An 8511-nucleotide genomic window follows, 5' to 3' on the forward strand; every position below is an offset into this window, starting at 1 on the left:
TATCCTCGATCTGACGAAGCTTATCATAAGTTTCCAAGACTATACCAATAGTGCTGGCAATTGGATGCACAAAAGGCACCCATTCTTTACGTAAATTGGGAAACACCGCCACACAAGTATGATATACCTTATTTGCGGAAAAGTTGTGAATCCACTAGTGGAAGAAAACCCATCCTCCCCTGATTGCCACATTTTTCTTCTCCAATAAGATCGGTACCATTCGTTTGAGCTCGAACTCCACTTGATAATAGTTCCGACTAAGCATTTGGACATTCGAGATGTTGTCAACATCTTGTTTCGAAGAGGCTTGCAACAGTAAACGAAGATTAGCACGCCGAGGATGAATGCCGAAAACCTGCACAATGATAGTCCTCTTCTCTAGACGTTGAATCTCTCTTACGATCTGTGCTTGATCTCGTTTTGACAACAGAAGCTCTACTACGTTGTCCGAAATAGGTGTGATATCTGGGTTAGCTGCACGGGAGCCCTGATTAGACTATTCGCGACGACGCAACAATTGCTCTTAGTTCGTGGTTGCATCGAGGAAGACTGGGGTTATGGAGGAGGTTGAGAGGCTGATCGCGACAACTGGATTGGATGTAGCAGGTAGGCTGAAGGGGACAAACGGCTTTTCCAAGGCTACTATGGGAGAAGCGGAAACCCCTACACATCCCTCAGGATGATTTAAACAACCATCGGCTATAGTAGGTTGGGCGGTGGCAGGTTGAGTGGTGGAAGGCTGAGCAACAGAAGGTTGAGCAATGGTAGACTGGACGATGACAGGCGATGTGGTGGTCTTCATTGTGTAGGTGATGTTATTGATTAAACTTTATCTTAAAGTAGAAGCCATGTGAACTTTCATGTTGGAGATTGTATTGCCAATTCTTGTGATTTATAAATCGATTGCGAAAGTACTTGTGAATAGAATTACATCAGACTTGTGTACAAGGATCCATCAATATGGTTTTCACCATGATGATAAATTATGAACAACATTGCAAATGCAAATTATGGTGTCAATTATGTGAAATACACAAACCAAGATGTTGTGATTATGTGGATTGATACTAAGAAAGCATTTGTTACCATACAATAGAGCTTTTTAGAAGCTACAATGTATAAAATGGGGTTTGAAATTCCAAAAGTTATTTATTGGTTTGATTAGAATAGCTTTATTGCATGTACATTGGATGGAGAAATCATTGACTTGTAAACATTATTTAATATGGTTAGGCAAGGTTGGTAACTCTATGAGATGTGAGAGTCTCCATCTTGAGTTCCCTTTTGTTACCTCATTAACCTAGTGTGGAACCATGTAGGGAATTCTTGTTAGACAAACAAGGTATTAATATTTAATGTGCTTAGCGAGGATGGGCATGTGTTTAGCTTTCGAGATACAACAATACATTATAAATTAGGTCCACATCACAAATACATATGGCTCAAAATATTTGATCAACTACTTCCATTTACTCGCATGTCACTAGTTGAGGCATAATAGGGCTCTTGATCATGAATTAAAGAGTTATAACACATGTGTTCCCATGAATGCACTATTCAGTCATATACATACACATCCAACTACTTCCACCTACTTGGGTTCACAGGCATGTAAATGCTCTTGGGCAAATCACTAAACCAAAGAGATGGTGGAAGGAAAACTAGTCATTATTTTTGTTTCAAATGTCATGGAGGATAAAAAAATACTACTATTTTATTGTTATGGACATGTCCATTAATAAGACCTTTTATTCATAAACTTAAATGCAAACTTTGACTTGAATGTCCAAACACACAATTTGGAAAGTTGTTTTCATTCTTGCCCTCCCTCATCAATTGCAAGAGGATGCTAGTTTTTTCCATTGACTTTGATTTTGGGTAACTTGGAATTATGCCATATTTGGGTAGCTATCTATTGTTGAGTTTTGTTTCTTTAAGTGCTTTATTAGAAAATCTCTTTATGATTGTTTTCAATTAGCTGGAATCTCCATATGAACATTTCACCTTTATTTTGAGTTCTTTTGATCACTACAAGTTTGTAGATATTTTTGGGTTTTTTCTTCACATTGAGGTTTCCCATTGGTAATTGTGTATAAAGAAAAAATAAGAGCATTGATCTAATGACCTTGAATAGTCAATTGTCACATTGCACAATTGGGATAATGGCATGTAATTTCAAGGTCCTTCGTGGAATTGGTCAAGGAGTGCTTGTTCATCCTCAATTTACATTGCATGCAAGATAATGGAACCCTAGTGCGTACATTGAAATTCCTCCTGAGCCGTGGTTTAATAAGTTTTAACATTTATCGGTCTCATAAAATGTGGCGTCTGATTCGATGAGGAAGGCAAAATAGGCCTCAAGAAGTGGCAAGGAAGTCTCCACCAATGGAGTAAAACAAGTTTGTGACAGTCTACTTAGGAGGTTGAAGCCTAATGACAAGAGGGCTTTAGGTGATGAATCCAATAAAACATTCCACCATACATGTTCTAATATCTTCAGCTAGACTACTCTAGGTTCAATGGATTTTAGTCATTAACATAATGTGCTAAATTGACTACTCTCATCACATGTGCACCAATTCCCCATCTCAGATTGTAGTTTGTTTGAGCGAAGTTACATGGAAGCAATGGTTCGAAAGGTAGACAATGGGATGGGCTCTAACATGCATTGATGTGTGCAGTTTCCATGTTCAGCGAAGAATATGGTTTTATAGTTAGGTGCAACATATATAGTGTAATGTGCGAAGCGTGAGCACCCACATTTTTCCCATGTCATGATACATTGGCATTGCAAAAAAGCTACATTTAAATAGAGGAATCTAGTGATGCAAAATGAAGCAAGTATGTTCCATCCCACATTCCAAACCATTTGTCCATATCCTGCATCCAACCAAAACACACAATTTTGCTTTTATGTGTCTTTGGATATTTTTTCTTGCTTCCCATGTTCGTCTAGGAAATCTATGTGAGGGACGTTTCTAAACCTTTCCATGTTCATGATCTCAATGGGAAGTGATCCCATCTCAAGAAGTAGAAGGGTGCATGACATTTGTTTCTAAACTTGGAGAAACTTATCAGAAAATGCTTTTGGACATTTTCAAACCCTTTCCATGATCTATGTGAGAGACTTTTCTAAACCTTTCCATGTTCATGATCTCAATGGGAAGTGATCCCGTCTCAAGAAGTAGAAGGGTGCATGGCATTTGTTTCTAAACTTGGAGAAACTTGTAAAAAATGTTCTTGGACATTTTCAAACCCATTCCAATGTGACTTAGAGATGCTCTCACCCATTACTTCTACCCCATAGAGAAGCACTGATGTCACCAAAGTGTTGAAAACGTATTTCTTGAGGACCCAACACTTAATTTCTCCACGTTTGCATGTGTTCTCAAATGTATAATATGTTTCCTTTCCTGCCTCCAAGCGTTGCGTAGCACAATCATTTCATCTATGATTTGATGGAATATCAAAGACAAGGTATTTGAAGCATTCCACAATTTCGAGTGGCTCATTATTATACATAATGCATAGTTCATCCTTTTTATGGCTCTTCACAAGCATAATCTTCGTTTGAGAGTTCTTGACACTCAATATGCATGCAAAATTCTTCCAGTGAACCCATAAGGTTTTGTACATCTCCTTAAGTATTTGCAAGAAACACTACATCACCCGCATACAACAAAAGCATGATGACAACATTTCCAATGACAACTTCATCAACACTTTCTTTTGTTGTATACTTAGCAACCATTTGTTCTAATTCATCAATGGATAGACCAAGTAGACTGGTGAGAGTAGGCATCTTTGCTTTACACCAATAGTGCTATTGAATTTTTTTGAAATTCCATTGCCATACATACAAAACATATAACCTTCTCATAGAATTGGGAAATTGCAAGCATATGTTCACTTGATGCCTAGAGTCCTTCCTTTTGCCTTCAAAGATGCTCACAAGGTACCATAGCAAAAGATTTCTTGAAGTCTACGAAGAAACAATATCAACTCTTACCTCTCAAGCAACTTTCCTCCATTAATACTTGAGGGATGACAAGGTGATCAATGATGCTACCACGTTTCCGAACGCTAGCTTGTCCATAAGCTCTCTTACCCTTTTTTCCTACCCATGCATTTACCTTTGATTCCATTATACATCCAAATCGTTTTGTCATTCGTGAATTGACCATGATGGTTCAGTAGTTGTTATCATTATTTACATTTCCACCTTTATTTAAAGGTATGATCTAATTTGTAGTCTAATCGTAGGGGATGTCACGTTGCAATGCATGGTAGCTTGTCCATAAGCTCTCTTACACTTTTTTCCTACCCATGCATTTACCTTTGATTCCATTATACATCCAAATAGCTTTGTCATTCGTGAACTGACCATGATGGTCCGGTGGTTGTTATCATTATTTACATTTCCACCTTTATTTAAAGGTATGATCTAATTTGTAGTCCAATCGTAGGGGATGTCACGTTGCAATGCATGGTTAAACATATCCTTGATCTGTGCTTGTGCTTTCTTTCCCATCCATTTGAGCATTCCAACCTTTATACATTAAATATATCTTGCCTTTCGAGAGACCAATTTCTTAACTCCTATGCATATATCTTCAATCATAAATAAGGGCGACATATGCAAAAGAGAACCATAATCCAACATCTTTCCAACAATTGATAACTCATATATAGTCGTACAATGCATTGACCAATCCATAAAAGTTAAGTCACTATTATTCTCAATAGGTTTTCCCTTTTATATTCCTCCAAAATTTAGCAAATGCATATGTTTTTTCTTGTGTTTTGGATAAATTGTTGATAAAATTTTCACATTAGGGTGAAAAAAAACTACGACGTACTAACTTTTGGCTAAGATTTTAGTACTAATTTGTTAAAACTAAAGAGCATAAAAACTAAAGATTAATCTAAGAAATGTATCGAAAAATATATCTTCACTCCTAAAATTTAAAGTCATTTAATGTGATTTTTTTAATCAAACAAGCAGACATGCATACAATGTCTCTCATTGTTTCTATATCTATCCATGTCTTCCTCATTTTTTCCAATATTTGAGGTTGTTATTGCTATACCGATGTGTTTTTTTTAATCGAACAAGCGCATGTGCGCGCGTGCACACAAACACACACACAGATAGACTTTTAGTTTTTTTTGATAGCACTATTGGTGTTAAGCAAGGATGCCCACTCTCACCAACACTATTTGGTTTATGCATTGATGAATTGGAAGAAGTCATTGCCAAGTTTGTAAAGGAAGAAGATGTTGAAGAAGTTGCCATTGGGAATGTTGTCATTATGCTTTCGCTATATGTGGATGATGTGGTGCTTTTTGCAAATACTTTAAGAGATGCACAAAAGCTTATGAAGGCATTGGAATTTTTTTGCATGCATACTAAATTAAGTGTCAATAGCTCTAAAACAAAGACTATGCTTGTGATGAGCCAAAAAGAGATAAACCATGCATTATGTACAATATTGAGCCACTTGAATATGTGGAAAGCTTCAAATATCTTGGCCTTGAAGTTCCTTCAAATCATAGATGGAATGAATGTGCTACATGCAGCGGTGGGTAAGAAAGCATATTATGCATTTGAGAACACATGCAATCATGGAGATATTAAGTGTTGGAACCTCACGAAATACCTTTTCAACACTTTAGGGACACCGATGCTTCTCTATGGGGTGGACATGGAAAGAGTTCGAAAATGTCAAAAAACATTTTCGTACAAAGTTTCTACAAGTTAAGAAACAAACTCCCTACACCCTCCTTCTTGAGACGGGATTGCTTCCCAATGAGATCATGGCCATGGAAAGGGTTGTTAAATACATGCTTAAGGTTCAAAAAAGTCCCTCACATCGACTTCCTAGAATCGCATGGGAAGTAAACAAAAAGATCGAAAAGACGCATAAAAGAAAGATTCCTCTCTTAGTACTAATATTCCTCTCTTAATACTAATTTCTTCTCTGTCTCAGTACTATTCTTGACATATAATAATATATATATATATAATAAATATACATACATACAAGTGAACATGCATACATATGTTTTCAAGGACTAAAGACTTTTGGAAATCCACTTGCACCACAATAAAGACCATTTTTTTTTTCCAAAATGAAGCTACTTTCCCATTAGTTAGGAAGGATTATTACAAAGAGACTATACAAGGAGGCTTATACACAAATCGGGGAATCTCCATCTGATCAATTTCAAGAAAATGAGACTACTTACATAGCCTTTCAGACTGACTACTTAATGCAAGTATATACCTATAGCTAAAAGCGGTGTCGTTCAGTGTTGGCTAGTACGAGCCAACTCTTGGGGCCTACAACGAAGGGAGGGTGGTAGGTGAGTAGGAAACAACCAGCGTGGGGGCTGGTAGTTCCACCTCGGGCCACTTCCTCCTTGCGTCACCATAGGTGTGTTCCGTCATTTTTGCCAAAAGCGCAAATGGGCAGTGACCACGTCGTTGGAATGGCTGCAAACCTCGTCCAATTGCCCTCGTAGGCAGTTGATAAGTGCAAACCATATGTCCATGATCACTTCCTCTAGGGCCGTACCAGATCTTGGAAGACCTTTAGGCAACGCGCTTTCCATACACACCGTAGGGTGAAGCTTGTGATCAACATCCAAATTTCCGGGAACCTAGGGGATGCGGATTGCAAGCCTCTCTCAAAACGGATCTTGACAAATTTGCCTCTCGTGCATACATAGCACCAACTATCCGCATTGAAGGCGTCCGTCCACCTATCAACCGAGTGATCAATCCATGCCGCATCACTCCACGATGATGTTCCTTCCACTTCACATGTCGCAAGGAGGTGAGTCACTCTATCCCATACCTTTTGAGCTTGAGGTCAATCCCACAAACAATATCTCAGAGTCTCAATAGGTGAAGAGTAAAGTGGGCAACCTAACGGGCCGCCACGTTTACCTCGCCATTCACCAACAAGAACCACATTATGACCGATCTGCCACCAAAAGAGCTTGATCTTTTCAAGCATGTGGAGACACCAGAGACCCTTCCAAAAGGTAATGAGCATCTCATCAGGGATGCCTAATGTTCGCTAGTCATTGCCTAGGGGGGCGTCTAGCTGCAGTTGTAAAGTTTGGCCCAATTTAGTGATGTATTTGAAGAAATGGCAAAGTCTGTCGTCATGTTTCCACTTGAAATCCCTTGGGTTCCATTCTAGTTTGGCGAGAGGATGACAACCGTATACCCATAACTTCCAATAGGGTTCCACCTTAGCAACATCCGGGTCTGTTTTCCAGTTGTTATCAACCTGCGCTGTCGTGAAGATTTTCGGCAATAGTGTGAAAATCCCATAAAACGTACGAAATCGAGTATGAATCACATAGTACAATAATTGTGAAGATAACATTTTAAATAGATTTAATATCTAATTATAAAATGATGGAGGTTTCGAATGCACTTTATTACACGAGAAACGGACAACTAAATGTCAAGATATGAGGGTATAAAGTTTGTGAAAGGAAAAGAGAAAATTGTGAGATATCCCACATAGGCACGACAAATACAGCTCTCATCATATATAAGGTGGAGCAAAAGATATTATCTTTGTGTCTATGTGTGGAGCATAGAGAGTTCAAGGTAACTAAGAGTGGAGGTCGGCTAGCTACTCGTAAAGGGTTGTGGCCAACCAAAACCGGACCGGCGATGGAGCCGGTGATCTGACAGCATCCGACAGCAATTCGGCACCGGTAACCGACAGCATCCGGCGGTGGCACTGGCATCCGGCGAGGCACCGGTATCCGACGACGGCATCCGGCGATGCACCGGTAACCGACGGCATCCGGCGACTAGATAAATAAATATATAAATATATATACATATTTACATATACAAGTAGGGCAAGTAAGGATTCGAACTTTGCACCTCCAAGTTAAGAGTCAATTGACTTACCATTAAGCCATGCTATTTAGTTGAAATTATATTTCTATCATTGTACTTTTACATGTAAATTCTCATACATGAGAGCTAAAATGAGTGACATGGTTATCAGGCACCACATGTAATACATAAGCGCCAAATGGCAAACATGCAATTTATGCATGTCTTGTACCCTCACATGCATCATATGCATGAGAGCATCTATAAAAGAGGGAAGGGGGAGGAGAAAAAACACGGTTTTTTTTTATTATGAAATTAAGAAGAAGAAATTCGTTATCAAATTGATGGTGTAACTTGTTTCTTAAATCCAAAGATAAAAAGTTCAATCGATCTTTCTCAATCGTTTAATCTTAACTTCTCTCTTTCCCAATCTATCTTAAGTACTTTCTCGCCAAAGCTTGTATCGACTCTAAATCCTTCCGGTCCAGAACCCCGGTAGTTCTGCCTCACGATCCATGCGTAGTGACAGATCTTCACTACATAATTAAGTGGTGAACCCGACGTGAACGAGGCGGTAGGAAGGATCAAGTCGAGATTAATACTTGGAGATGGCATCCTCAAGCAACCAAGCGGGAGAGCTC

The sequence above is a fragment of the Azolla caroliniana genome, unplaced genomic scaffold, assembly GCF_043228905.1.
Source record: "Azolla caroliniana isolate FFs.n. ecotype wild unplaced genomic scaffold, voAzoCaro1.0.p SCAF_3, whole genome shotgun sequence".
NCBI lineage: Eukaryota > Viridiplantae > Streptophyta > Polypodiopsida > Salviniales > Salviniaceae > Azolla > Azolla caroliniana.